The 15,252-nt window shown below is 43.2% G+C and overlaps 1 protein-coding gene across 4 annotated transcripts in view; it reads right to left on the reverse strand.

The window, feature by feature from the left end:
- LOC128343527 (uncharacterized) overlaps positions 1 to 14,701 on the reverse strand; it is an 81,978-nt gene extending 67,277 nt beyond the window's left edge. For 2 of the 4 annotated variants that reach the window (XM_053292738.1, XM_053292783.1), the window contains exon 1: positions 14,509 to 14,701. The gene's annotated coding sequence lies outside the window, so the exon portion shown is untranslated. Of the gene's footprint in view, positions 1 to 3,119; positions 3,191 to 14,508 lie in introns of those variants that run through there. The other 2 variants (XM_053292774.1, XM_053292755.1) reach the window with 2 other exon arrangements.
- Between the last annotated feature and the right edge of the window lie 551 nt (positions 14,702 to 15,252).

A 15,252-nucleotide genomic window follows, 5' to 3' on the forward strand; every position in this document is an offset into this window, starting at 1 on the left:
TTGAGGTATGAAAAAGTTTGGAGTTTACAGCCCAATCAACCTGATGCTCCACATCTGGAACACAAAACAAGAGAGCTCAGCTATCAGCCTCGACTCCAGTGTAAGGACATAAGTGCTGCCAGGAGTTATATCCAGTGTGAGTGCTAGCACAACTACAGCTATTAAACCAGCTGCAATATTTGCCCTCTGCCATGAGATAGTGTGCCTTAAAAGAGGTTCTTGGAAATTTTGGGGATGCAGGAGGTGAGTCACCATAATGGCTCAATGGTACTGCAGCCTGAGAGTCTTTGAGCTCCATGGGACTTATGGAGGTCAGTGAAACTGTGGGCCCCAGTTTAAGAAAAGTAAGAATTAAAGATATTTGAGGTTGAGAGGAAAGTACTTGATGCTATGTTTGCCAGGCGTAAGATGATAATTTAGCTGCAGCAGTTCAGCCATGAGAATATAACTAAGGCAGATATACAGAAATGGGCTGCCTGCATGTAATCTGCAAACCTTCAAAAACTGAAAATTATGTGAGTTGTGGGGAAACTTGTGGGCTCTTAGATGAGTGCATAACTGGTTGTCTTGGCTCATGTTTCTCTTCTCCTCACACAGTGATGAGGATTGGGCCAGTGAACCCTCCCTTCCTTGCTGCCTGGAAGGAGGGAGAGGGAGAGGGAGAGAGAGAAGAGCAGGAACAGCTTCCTCATGTCTTTGAGAGGAGCAGGAGAGTAATTGGAAGCAGCAGCTGCTGCTCCCTGCAAGCATCACTCACCCAATCCTCCCTGCCACGCTGCTTAGAGAGAGTGTGAGGAAGGAAGGAGATGTGTCTTCTTCCTGTTGCTGAGCGGCACAGCAGACTTTGCACAACTCAGAGGGAGAGTGCCGGCAAGCCAGAGGATCACATGCAAAGGGGAAATGGCCAAGGTCCACAAGTTCTTATGCATGTATGGTAGCATTTCATATGACCCTCAGCCTGATCCAGCTGCTGAGCTGTGTGCTCAGAGCTTGGTTTTCTCAGAACACTGGAATCCCACTCATCAGCTGTTTGGGAGGTGAAGTTAGGGGAGACCTAGACTACTGTAGCCTAGACTACTGTAATGTGCTCTGTGTTGCCTTTGAATGCATAATTTACCTATGAAATTCTCTGTCACAAGATGTGGTGACAGCCAACAGCCTGGATGGCTTTAAGAGGGGTTTAAATAAATTCATGGAAGAGAGGTCTATCAATGGCTACTAGTCTGAGGGCTATAGGGCACCTCCAGCCTCTGAGGTAGGATGCCTCTAAATACTAGTTGCAGGGGGGTGACGGCAGGAGAAAGGGTATGCCCTCAGCTCTTGTCTGTGGGCTTCCCAGAAGCATCTGGTGGGCCACTATGCGAAACAGGATGTTGGACTAGATGGGCCTTGGGCATGATCCAGTAGGGCTGTTCTTATATTAATTCCCAGCAGTATTTTCCAGAAATGTGATTCGAATAGACTTAGCTGTTTTTGCAAATAAAGCCATTTGATATGTAATATATGGATCATCATCAGTCAACAACCAACAAATTTTATCCTTTGCATTTTTATCACAAATTGAATATAAGTTTGGTCATAAGAATCTCTCTCTAGGGTCCTGATAAAGAGAGCAATACAATACATAATGCTCTATGTCCTCAACTTAATAACTGCCACAAAGACAAAATAGCAATTCTTTAGGATTTTGCCTCAATCTTCCATCTAAAAAGGCAGAAGGGACAGTTTGAAACAGAAGTTCTGTAGATTAAATTCTTAATTAAGCAAGAGTTCTGTAAATTCAATTCTTGAATTAAGCATTATTTACCTTGTTCATGATTAACTGTAAATTAAAAAAACACACCAATAAAATAAGATAATCTGGAGAGGTCTGTCTACAGCTGCCACTGGCTGATCTGGTGTCCACTCAGGGATAGGCCTTCTCTCTGGCTGCCCCAAGGCTTCGGAATGGGCACCCCTACTGACATAACTCTGCCAACTCTGACAGCTCTTTAAAAGAAATTAAAAACTCACCTGTTCAATCAAGCTTTTAACTAGATTGTAAATCCATACATTGTTTTTAAGTTGTTTCAAATTGTTTTAAAATTTCTTTAAAATTTTTTATTGTTTTAAAATTGTACATTGTTTTAGTATGTAAGTGAGCCACCTAATGGCGCAGCGGGGAAATGCTTGCCTAACAAGCAGAAGGTTGCCAGTTCGAATCCCTGATGATACTATATCGGGCAGCAGTGATATAGGAAGATGCTGAAAGGCATAATCTCATACTGCGCAAGAGGAGGCAATGGTAAACCCCTCCTGTATTCTACCAAAAGAAAACCACAAGGCTCTGTGGGTGACAGGAGTCAATCGACTTGATGGCACACTTTACTTTAGTATGTAAACCACCAGAGATGCAAGTTGAGGTGGAATATAAGTGCATCAAATAAAATTTTTAAAAAACCTGCAGAAAGCTTGGTTATTATAAATCACTTTATTTTTTCTGATGGCATCCTATTCCATAAAAGATGACTAAGTGTATAAGACAAGGCATTATTATTTCTGGGAAGTTATATATTTCATATGTAGTAGAATTATAATGCTATTAAGAAGTACTGAGATCTTTTTGTTTTAAATACTCATTGAGAGAATATAAAATCCATTATGACCCATTTACTCTTCTTCTGAATCATATAAAATACTTTGGTCAATGAAAAAGCAAGGTTGTTTAGAGAAAATGGGTTCATAGCAATCTGTTAACTGCCTTCAAAGTCGGAAGAGTTGAGGGAGCTTTTTGACAGTTGGAATGTTTGCCTGTGTTCAAGAAAGAATGTGTGCAATTAATGATTTTTCCAGAACAATAGCTCTTGTTTATCAACTACTTACACTTCGAACTCAAACTTTACATTTTGTAGGTTGTTTTTTTAAAAAACAAAACAAAAACCCTACTAAAAAGATTGAAAAGCCACAAAGCAAAACAGAGAGGTGGGCCAGAGTGCAGTGTTGGCCTTGTTTGCACAGGGCTAGTAGGGGCTTTGCAAACAAAGTCAATCCAGAGGCTTGGGATTAGGGATGTGCACAAAGCATTTTGTGCATCAGGGAGTGAAGAGCTGGCACTTTAAAAGGAGGAAGGCGGGTCTTACCTGCCCCTCTGCTGCCCCACCGTGGCACTGTCCGTATTAAACTGCTGCACTGTCTGTTCTGAAAAGCCATGCTGCGGCTACTTCCAGCTTGGGAAGAGGGAACTTCCATGCCGACGCCACCTGCGGGCTGCTGGGAACACAGAGGTTCCCTGTTTCCAAGCAGGAAGCAGCCACGACGTGACTTTTCAGAACAGACAGCGTAGCTGTTTAATACGGACAGTGCTGCAGTGGGGTGGCAGGGGGGCAGGTAAGACCCGCCTTCCTCCTTTTAAAGTGCCCACTCGCCCCCCACCAAAATGATTTGGCTGGGGCAGCTCAAAGTGTTTTGGTGCCTCGAATTAGAGGCACCAAAATGCTTCGTGAACATCCCTACTTGGGATTTCTTGCAATTTCTTCCCTGAGTTCCACCAAAACATCTAGAGTATTGGATGGACAGTGAAGATAGCATTTGCTTTGTATACATGTAGAGCCCAAAGCACTGGGCATCATATTCTTCCACATCCAATTATGTGGTTAGGAGTCAAAATATTGTGTTACAGACAGAGACATATTTTAGTACTTTATATTACTCATTCTTCTTTCCTGTCATTTGGATTGACTAACCAAACTAAACAGAAATACATGTACTTCATCTTTCTTCTAGGCATCTCAGCTGCCCAGAAATCTCTCTAGCCTTTAAGATGCACCTTTGTGGCTCACACTATATGCAGCATTCTTTAAAACAAGCAAAACAAAACAAATAATGATTAGGGAATATATTTGGTTTCTGGACTAATGCTGGTTAAATCTATTAAATGCTGCTGTGACTTCTACTAGAATGTGCATTTTATGCCTCGCAAGCTGCTTACCACAGAGAGGTCCGATGCTGCCAATGATGAGGGCACAACCACCTGGCAACTACAAACTCTCCACATTTGGCTCTGTAGCATTCTGCCAGATGGGTGTCAAGTGACCATTGGAAAAGGCTTGTACATTTCTGTCAAGTGAGATCTCAAACTGCTGATCCCACAGTTGTTCTCTCTCTGTTGCCTCCATGGGCAAGGCGGCCAATACAGGCTGAAGCCTGTACTGCGCGCAAACTGCAGCACTGGATAGGCACCATAAATGCATCTGATTCCTCAAACGTGCACCATTTAGATGTGTTAAAGGACAAATGGACATACTTTTGTTAATGCAGTTTTCTACCTAATTCAATTCCATCAGTCACTGTGCTAAACTTCTCTAACTTCTAAACCCAGTTGTGGGCTGGGTTTTAACACATCTGGTCTTTATCACGTTCTTCACTGTTGTTAATAACAAAGAAAATATAGTGGCGTTAAAACGTCTCTCTTCAAACAAAACAAAACATTAAAAAAACAAAGTACTCAGATTCTTCCATTTAGATATTGCTTTCTACTCTGAAGAAGAGCCATTTTGTACAATTCAGATTTTTATCAGCTGTTTTTAATTCATGATGAGACTTTCGCTCTAACCATGCAGCTATTTATTTCTTTTATCTCTTTGAAGTAACTTTATCTAGAAGGTTTTTTGGCAATCCAAGCACATTGTATTCATTGGGTCACCTTCATCTGATTCTTCGTGATCATATTCGAATACCTCAAACATGATTAAGACCATTTACTTTCCCCAGTAAAATATTAATACTGTAGAGAAATAGTTTTCAATCTTTTCAGACCCAGAGCCCACCTTTACCTACAGTGTACATTCTGTAACATAGAACATATTTTTAATTGTTTGATCATGTATATTCCTGTCTTTGTCTCTAGCACAACAGGTTAAAAAAGAAGATGAGGATTATTTACCAGTTACACAGAAAATTTAATATTGGTAGCAGCAGCTAAATCATGTGGGGTTGAGAAAAGCAGCACCTCTGGAACTTCCCTCTTCTACATAATTGTCTCCCTGTCACCCTCTCCCTCTCAAAAAGCTGCCAAACAAAAAAGATGGGGGGATTGGGGGTGAATCCAGTGCTAGAGAGAACATAGAGGAAATCATCATCAAACATACAAATGCTGATCATTCAGTCTAGACTGACATTTGAGTGTGCGTCACCAAAAAAATTCCCAAGAGTTGGCCAGAACACAATAGTGTCAGATTGTCCATAGTTTGCAATCCTGGTTTGTGGGCAAGTTATGGTTTGCACAAACAAAGGCTTGCCAGTTTCAGAAGAAGAAGCAAACTATGGCTTACTGCAAAATCAGTGGCTCCCATATTGCGCGAGGTGACATGAGTGTTTGGACCACCACCCATGCTGTTGTCTGTCTGACCATTGTTGATGGGGTTGCACAACAGGGCAGTTCTACTCAGTTGAAAAGTTGTGCAAATGCAATTGCAGTGCAACATGACGCCCATTATTTCCAGGGTGGAATTTCCCTGCTGTGTAAAACCACTGATGGCGGTTACATAGATGGAGCAGTGTGGGCAGTGGAACATAGGAAGCTGCCTTCTACTCAGTCAGACCATTGGTCCATCTAGCTCAGTACTGTCTACACAGACTGGCAGCAGCATTTCCAAGATTAGAGGCAGGAGTCTCTCTCAGCCCTATCTGGAGATGGGAATGCACAAGCCAGTATCGGAAATCTTCCATAGCTATGAGCAAGGGGAGGAAAGGGGCATTGGTCAAAGGCTCAAGGCTTGTGCTCATAATGCTAAACTTTGATTTAGCATTTCATCTGAATAGGGTCACTCTGCTGAAGGCTGCTTTTTATGCACAGAAAAATGTGGAAAATATCTGACTAGAGGACAGGGCAAACTGCTTAGCACTTAAAAGGAGTCCATAATTTCCAACAGAAGGCTTTTCGGAAATAATGTTGCCAACTATCCATTTGAGAAATTCTGGTCTGTAGAGGGCCAAACAGCAGAGCTAGTAACAAAGGTTTTTCTGTTAGTGTATCCCCTAAGATACACTGCTGTTGCATACTTTTATGAACTCCCTGCCACCAAGCAGCAATACTAATTCACAGATTATATCAGCTCCCTGCATATCAACTCAACACAATCCAGGCTATAATTTACCACAAGCCAAAAGCAGAACTAATTAAGTGCAGGCAGGGCAGATATTTTCAGATGACACAGGCAGGAGATTCAGGCTGCAGACTCCAGGAAAAGCCATATACCCTACATCACGTACAGCACATATTGACACTAGTAGCAGGTAGTGCTCAATGTTAAAGCCCAGGTACATTGACCTGAGGTTATCAGAGATAAACGACTAGCCTAATCCATGGCAGGGAATCTGAAGCATAAATGCAACCCTTCTAGATCACTACGTCCCAGTGTAGAAACAGGAGACATGGAAAAAGTGCCTTACTGGTGCCTGAAGGCCACAAGCATAGCTCAATCAGTTCATGACTTATATTTTCAACTCCCATTTACAAAATTAGATCCTAATCAGAGCTAGACATTTTATTGCCTGCACTAGAAAGGGCCAGACAACATTGAAAGACAGACAGGGCTGGCTCCAAAATTAGAAAGAACATTAGAATCAGGAAACCCCAGGCATGAAAAAGCCATCGTTTAAAGTTTCTCACCTGCATTTAAACTGAAGGGTGGGAATGTTGCCACTTGCAAACTATGCAAAAATATTCCTGCTCACTTTTACTCAGACAACTACAGTGCTATTTGAAAAAGCAGGTAGCCAGCCCAAATGTCTGCCTTTACTAAAACAAACAAAAACCCTGTCATATTTATTTATCTATTTGATTTAATTGAGCCCTTCCTAAAGTAGCTCAGGGTGGTTTACACTCAAATAAAAAATACATAATAATTAAAATCAAAAACCAATTAAAAGAGGATTAAAATTACAATTAAAACTAGATGTAATTAAAAGCCAGGCTAAAAAGATGGGTCTTTAAGGCTCTCTTAAAGGCCTCCAAGGAAGATAATCCTCTTATATCCACAGGGAGTGTGTTCCACAGCCTATGGGTGAGAACAGAGAAGGTCCTATCCTAGGTCGCCAACAGATGAACCGGTGGCACCCAAAGATGTGCCTCTCTTGATCATCTCAATGAGCGGTGGGAATCGTGTAGAAAAAGGTGCTCTCTCAGGTAACCCAGACCGAAGCCATTCAGGGCTTTAAAGATAATAACTAGCACTTTGTATTTTACCCGGAAACATATCAGCAGCCAGTGCAACTGCTGAAGAACAGGCATAATGTGGTCTCTCCAGGATACCCCAGAGACTTGATCCAAAGAACAGGTAGTAGGCCATACTGCTCCAGGCAGCTTGTCCACATCCTCAGGAGTCACAAACGGAAATTGATCCAATCTAATCTCGCAGGAGGGATTGCTGGACACCCCCTAACTGACCCCACGGAAATAATGGAGTCCAGATCAGCCTGAATGCAAGAAATGTAATCTGCAAAGAACTCTCATTGAATGCATCACAGTGAGACATTTTCCCAGAAAGATTTGAAACAGAAGGTGTTTGAGGTAAACCTCTAACAATCCAGAACAGCTCTGCTGGATGACAACTTGCAGGCACAATATGTATTGCCAAAGCATATACCTTCAGATGGGCTCTATGCTGTGTCTTATCGAATTCAAGATGAGCTCCTCCTCCATTTGAACTCCAGTCATCTACCTTGCTGCTTCAGCTCCCTTAGCTTCTGTATACCATAGAGCTAATTTTGAAGCATGTCAGAGGGGATGCTTAGTCTACTGCTTTAGTAGGTTCTCTGTTCCAGGTGTCCACCAGGGCATTAACAGAATCACCAGCAGAACCAATTCCAAAACCATCCAAGGCCCTTTGGAATCCTACCAGATCCAACAGCCTTCTTGGGTGGGCCAGACGTGACTGTGGTCCACCCACGACAATGGGGAGTCCATGACAATGGGGTCCTCCCACGACAAACAGGAAGTAGTCCGGCCATGACAATGGGGAGACTACAGTAGACCCCACCCATGGAACACCCCCCTGATCCAAGCAAAAAATGAAATCCAGCATGTGACTAGTAACTTGCATTGGTCAAAGGACTATCTGGGACAGACCCAAAGTTGTCATGGCTGCTATGAACTCCTGAGCAGCACCAGACAAACCAGTCCCAGAACGGATGTTGAAATCATTGAGCATCAAAAGCCTGGGCGACTCCAAGACCAACTCAGTGCCCAGCTCCATCAACTCAGTTAGGGAGTTTGTTAGGCAGTGGAGTGGGCAGTACACCAACAGAATCCCCAGTCTATTCTGAGTCCCTAGCCTAAGGTACACACACTCAAAATAAGTCAATTCTCTCACAAGGATCCTGGTAAGTGAGAGGTTATTCTTATGGATCACAGACACTCCACCCACCTCCGCTCACTTCTCCATACCTGCTCAAAAACAAAATACCCTGGGGGAAGATGTTGGGCACACACAAGACCACTAGCCTCTCCCAACCAGGACTCAGTGATGCAAACCAGGTCGGCTCCTTCATCCACAATCAAACCATGGATGATTTTGATCTAATTTTGAACTGACCTGGCATTACAAAGGAGCATGGTTAGGTTCAGTGGGGAGTTGGAACTACTTCCTGAGGCCTGAGAGCTGACAGGGAAGGGAAAACAGTAATTAAAGTAATGGACTCCCCTCCCCTGTAACAGCATGCTGGCCTATCAATGCAAGGTCCTCTATTCCCCACCACTATTGAAATAGCTGCCCCATTCTCTTTGAATGTGCCCCTGCTCCATCCTTAACAAGAGAGTCCAGACACATCCCTGTTAACAACAGCCTGGCACAAAACACTAAAACAAAAGCAAAAAAACCAACAACCCTATAACTAAGACTGGAGGACCTTAAACATAACTTCCCCTCAGACTTCAGTCCAGCACCAAAGGCCAGCCCCCTTTGGAGGCCGGCTTTGGCACCCATGCCAATAGCTGCACGTTTGGCTTACCCTAGTCATAGGAATATAGGAACATAGAAAGCTGCCATATACTGAGTCAGACCATTGGTCTATCTAGCTCAGTATTATTTTCACAGACTGGCAGCAGCTTCTCCAAGGTTGCAGGCAGGAATCTCTCTCAGCCCTTATCTCGGAGATGCTGCCAGGTAGGGAACTTGGAACCTTCCCAGAGCAGCTCTATCCCCTAAGGGGAATATCTTACAGTGCTCACACTTCTAGTTTCCCATTCATATGCAACCAGGGTGGATCCTGCTTAGCTAAGGGGACAAGTCATGCTTGCTACCACAAGACCAGCTCTCCTTCTTTTAAACACCCCAGACTCCACTTCTCATGTGGATTCTGGAGCCTGGCTGATGGAACTTGCAGGGGTGCACCTAAGTATTTTTGGCACCCAGACCTGAGGCTGAAGGACTTCGGAGGCCCCTCCAACTGCAAGGCTCTCCCTTAAATTTTTCTAAATACCTCTTGGGCGGCCGGCTGGCCCCACAGCTGATCTGCCGCCCATGCCCGGCCCCCACCATGCCCTCCGCTGCTATTTCCCCCTTGCTGCCGCTATTCCCCCCTCTTCACGGCTGGAGGGGTGAGTGGAGCAGAGCAGGCCATCCCCCCAGTGGCGGGCGGACGTGAGCTTCCTCGGCCTACGTGCCTACACAGTTGGAGTACAGAGTGTTGCATCCTGTGACATCACGGGTCATGACACTCCATACTCCTACTGTGCCCGTGTGCAGGCCGAGGAGGCCCATCTGAGCTCACTGCCACCAGTGTGTGTGTGGGGAGTGGCCTGCTCGGCTCCTCCCCGGCAGTGAAGAGGAGGAAACAGCGGTGGTGCACGGGGCAGGGAGCAGCAGGGCTCTGGAGAGGTCCCCCAGAGTATTTGGGGGCCCCCAGGAGGCCACGGACCCCCACCCTGTGCCTAAATGCGCCACTGGGAACTGGCCCCCACACAGCTGCAGCTCATCAAGGCAATCAGGACTGTGGTTCAAGCTCAAGCCGGCCGAAGGAATTCTGGCAGCAGAGGTTTTCTGTTCATCAAAGATGAAGGCAGGGCTGGCTCAGCAAATCTCCCAGCTCAGGCCAGGGAAATGTAGATGTAAAAAAGAGGCCCCAGCCTCTCAACTAGCCCCCTCACCCCACCCAGTCTTCAATATTACATTTCTTTACTTTGTTTTTTAGTTTCACTTTTTAAATGTGTTTTCCAAGTTGGTATCATTCGTTGCAGACCAAGTGTCAAGAGGCTTAAGCATGCTTAGGCAAAGAAACAGAAATTTAGGGAGAGGAGAGGACTTGACTTTTGTTCGGGACTGGCATCCACTCCAGGTGCCCCATTGATGTAGCAGGGACAAGACCTATTTTCTGGCCAGTATCCTTGGTTAAAATTGTGGATCTTTGGAACCCCTGCTAACCGAGCAAAGAGGCAACTTTTAAAAGTGGCGATTCTCCTTATTTAGCAGGGGGAAAACAATAGGCCCTGTCCTTCCCCAGCACATCATCTCTCCAGTGGCTTTTGCTGGTGTCATGTTTATTTTTCAGATTGTGAGCCCTTTGGGGACAAGGAGCCATTTTATTCATTCATTCATTCATTCATATCTATGTAAACCGCTTTGGGAACTTATGTTGAAAAGCAGTATATAAATATTCTTTGTTTTAAGTTTATTCTTTTTTGTGGGAAACATCCACAAGTAGCTAATAATTGCTTTCATGAATTACTATTGTTAATTTATTTTAATGTAACAACTAATGCACTGAAAATGCCCACACACCAAGTCATGATTTGTTCTGACCCACTGGGACATTTGAGTTGTGCATCCCTTAGCATTTGGTAGAGTGGTTAATTCTGATAGCATGGTTAATTATCTCGTAGAGTGGTTAATTCTCTACCTTAGCATTTGGTAGAGTGGTTAATTCTGATAGCAGACAAGATGGCATGCTGTCTAGTTATGTGAACCCATAGCAGCTGACACGCAACCTCTCAGATAGACGTGGCATTCAGCAATCTGAGACTGAGCTACAGTAAGTCTGAAAAATGACATTCACTAGCCATTATATATTCTCACTCTGTTTTATTAGCTCAGTAAATAGGTTTTTACAAGACACAGAATCAATAGCTTACCTGCATCCAAGTACATTAAATCTATTGCTCTTTCTTTAATCAATGAAATCATTTGTCTGATAAAACAATCAATGTCACATTGGTCAACAATGAAATTATTTGCTCTTGGTGTAAACCCATGTTGAATTCTGAGTCAGTTTTTGGATTTCTCTATGTTCCCTTCTTTCAAATTATTCCAGGTCTGCATTTGACTGCATTTGCTTTTCTTAAGTGTACATTCCCCACTAGATATTTCCTATTCTATAGCATTTTCTTCCTATTAGAAGTAATTGTAGATGAGCTTGAATGTTGTGAAAAATCCTTAAGAATGAAAATCATTATTTTATTGTGATAATCAATAAAGAAAAACCTCTGTGTGTATTTATCTTGTTATGGATTGACAACAAGTTGTTTACCTTCATACAGCCAATTTATGGCTCAAACCACCCTTAATTTGTTGTAATATGTGACCTGGGATCCAAATAACTATTTTTGGTACACCAAAGGACATAAGAACACCCATGGTATTTTGGACTTTTCAATTTGAAGAGCAAATCCCAAGACCATATCAAAAATTACTTTCCAAAGTTCCCTCATTAAAGCACTTGGCATGTGGAATGGGAGCACTGTTTAACAAAGCAAATCCCAAAACCCCTTGGATGTGCAGAACTAGTTGTTTATTTATTTATTTAATTTACATTTTTATATCCCGCTCTTCCTCCCAGGAGCCCAGAGTGGTGTACTACATACTAAGGTTTCTCCTCACAACAACCCTGTGAAGTAGGTTGGGCTGAGAGAGAAGTGACTGGCCCAGAGTCACCCAGCAAGTCTCATGGCTGAATGGGGATTTGAACTCAGGTCTCCCTGGTCCTAGTCCAGCACTCTAACCACTATACCACGCTGGCTCGTTATGCATTTCCTTAAGCTCTGGCCATGATATTTTATGTCTTAGACAGCCATAGTTTTATTTTAAATTTTACTTCTATTTTCTGATTTTTATAAAAATGCTTGCATTGTGTTACTCATCCTAGGCTTTTAATATCTACTTTTACTCTTAATATGTAATAACCTCTTATGCTTTATGCCAGTCTGTGACCGTAATAAAGATTGGTTTGATTTGAGCTATTAAAAATGTATTAACTATTTTTGTAGTGCTCTATTCTTTTGTGGAGGTGAGATTGGTCACTGACATGCTGCCTGAGTCCAAAGGCATTTATCTGGAAGTCAGTCTCCTTGAGTTCAGCAAGGTTTACACCTAGTAAAAAGGATTACAGCCTTATTTAGGACAGATTACTCATCTATATTACTGAGCATATTAAATGTTTTATTCTGAACCAGGAAATGGTCTATTTTGCTTAGAGCTGTCTGTGCTAACGAGCAGCAAAACTCCAAGATCTTTTGTGTTTCTGTTACCTGAAACCTCTTTGAACTGGACATGCAAGAGATTAAATTTATGGCCTTCTACATACTAAGCATGTCCTATTGCGCTATGGCCCTTCTCCTTCATTAAAATCAATACAGAAAAAGTACTACATGATTCAGTATAGCATTAAAGATAACCAAAATGCTGATGTTTGGGATGGAACTCTCATAAACCTCAGTACAAATTAAAAACAACAACTACCCTGAAAATGTGAAATTAAGCAAAGGGCACTCACAAGATAATCCAAATATTATTTAAACATTTGCAACCAATTTTCCATCTGTGACTTTTACATAATACAGTTGCAAAGCTGGGATGAATCACCATTTTCTGTTTCAATGCTTGTACTTTTGCAGAAACTGCCACCTAATGGCGCAGTGGGGAAATGTCTTGACTAGCAAGCCAGAGGTAGCTGGTTTGAATCCCCACTGGGAAACACCTATACTGGGCAGCAGCGATATAGGAAGGTGCTGAGAGGCATCATCTCATACTGCATGGGAGGAGGTGGCAATGGTAAACCCCTCCTGTATTCTACCAAAGAAAACCACATGGCTCTTTGGTCACCAGGAGTTGACATCGACTCGACAGCATACTTTACCTTTACTTTTGCAAAACCCATCACAATTCAGTTTATGTTCATCAGCCTTACAAATATCACACGAGGGAGTAGTGCCTTCCTCACGCAGACACACTGCGTCCCTTTCCAACCCTGCTCAGAACACTGCTGTGGAGGAGACGAATGCTTAATACTCCACTATGGTTTCCCAGCCTTTCCCCACAAATTCCAAGCAGGAAACAGTGGCAAAGAGGTGCATTTGCCCTCCATTTAACTGTCTAGAGTCAACTATTACTTGCCCCATATTCTCAGGTGCATTTTAAATTCAGCTTGCATTCTACAGAGACACACATTTCAGGCCAAGACTGGAAATTCCTCCTCTTCCCTAGATTCTGTTAAGGGGCAGTTGAGCTACCTCAACCCTTTTATGGTTTTGCTTGAATTGTGTCATATATTAGAGGACAACTGCATTTAGAATGTCTCCCTTCTGGAACTTCTAGTAACCTGGGGGTTTGGGACAATGCATATACATATTAGCTTGCTGTGACGTCATAGCTCAGTCGCTGGGAAGTATAGTTCATGGATACTTTTTGAGGGGGAAGGTACAGATATATCCCATATTCTGATGCTTTTTTTTTTTTAAGCTCAAGATAGCTTGGATCATCCTCTATAATAAAACCCTTGGTGTCCATCCGTGGACGGACACCAAGCGTGTGTCCGTGCCTCCCTAGCCTGTTCTGGGCATGCGCGGAGCGCATGCCCAGAACAGAGCAAGGGAGACACGACCACCGGCACCCAGCGAGAGGACCGGCACCCGGCGAGAGGAGAGACCACCGGCAAGAGGCGTCCTTTCCGCCCCAAGCACCAGTTTGGAAAGAGGCTTTGCAGAGGGAGGAGCACTGCTTGCGAGCTCCTCTCTCCCTCTTCAAATTAGGTCATCCTTTGCTCAACTGTCATGGGCCGGGGTAAGGTGGTTTCGGAAGTTGGGAGGGAGGGAGGGTGGGACTTCGGCGGCGGCGGCAGCATTAAAAAAAAAAACAGTAAAGGGGAGAGGAAAAGGCTAGCGCCCGTTATTATAACGGGCTTCAAAATACTAGTATATGCATAAAATTGCATATTTCAGCTTTCTGCATTGTGAGGAGCATATTGGGGGGGGAGGTAACAGCAAGTCCTTAATTTTCAGAGATAGTTATGCAAAAGTGCCCTTTGTAAAATTACTCTAGGGATGTCTGAGCAACATCAGTACCAAATTTCAACTTTTTAAGGTCACATGGTAATACCCTAACCATTCTCATGCTTAATTCTTTAATATCATTCTTAAATCTATCATCCACCTTTCTAAATCCATACTTGATAATTTTAAGCACCTTTTCCTCCTGTTTCCCAATAAAATAACTCTACACTCTGAATAACAATATTTGCTTAGTGAAAAGAAAAATGTACCTCAAGCAGAGAAGTACTTCTTCAAACTTCTTCTCCCGGTTTCAGTCTTTCCTTTCTCTTTCCCAGTTTTTCCTGTGCACCTTCCAGCTCCTGTTCTCGCTTTACTGGGTTTCTGAGCTCCAGGATTAACATGATAAACTAAGGTGTGAATGAATGATGGAAATTAGATTGCCTAGGCTTCCTGTGAAACTATTCAGCCACCAAAGAACACAGATAAGACAGGAAGTAAACCCATAAGAAACAGGAAGCAGGAACAGGGGAGGGTGTGAAGGGAGGTCTTCACATACAAGAGGAAATCCAGCATATTCCTTCAGAATTCTGCTGTGGCTTCACCATCTATGTTCCTTCTTCCCCCCTCATTCATAGAATCATGAATTCATTGGATAAATATGGTTTTTCATGTTATGTTAGCTGCCTCTCTCAGTCCCTTTGTATCCTTCACAATATATTTTTAAAACATATTTTACATAATGATCCTGCTCTCCATATGGAGGTGTATAACACTGCAGTGGGGAAGGTGTCACTCTGGATGCTGTGTTAGCAATGGAAGAATGTGCAGACTGGCTCCCTGTGTCTTCCATGACTCATCCTGCTTCTTCAACTACAGCCCAGTTTCCTTCTTGTCTTCAGATTCTTACAAGGTGATGTTTAGTCTTGTCTCTTTTCCTTTCATTCAACTCCTCTTTTGACCAGCTACAATCTGGCTTCTCTCCTTACGAAGATGACTAGTTAGAATTTCCACAT

The sequence above is a fragment of the Hemicordylus capensis genome, chromosome 1, assembly GCF_027244095.1.
Source record: "Hemicordylus capensis ecotype Gifberg chromosome 1, rHemCap1.1.pri, whole genome shotgun sequence".
Lineage (NCBI taxonomy): Eukaryota > Metazoa > Chordata > Lepidosauria > Squamata > Cordylidae > Hemicordylus > Hemicordylus capensis.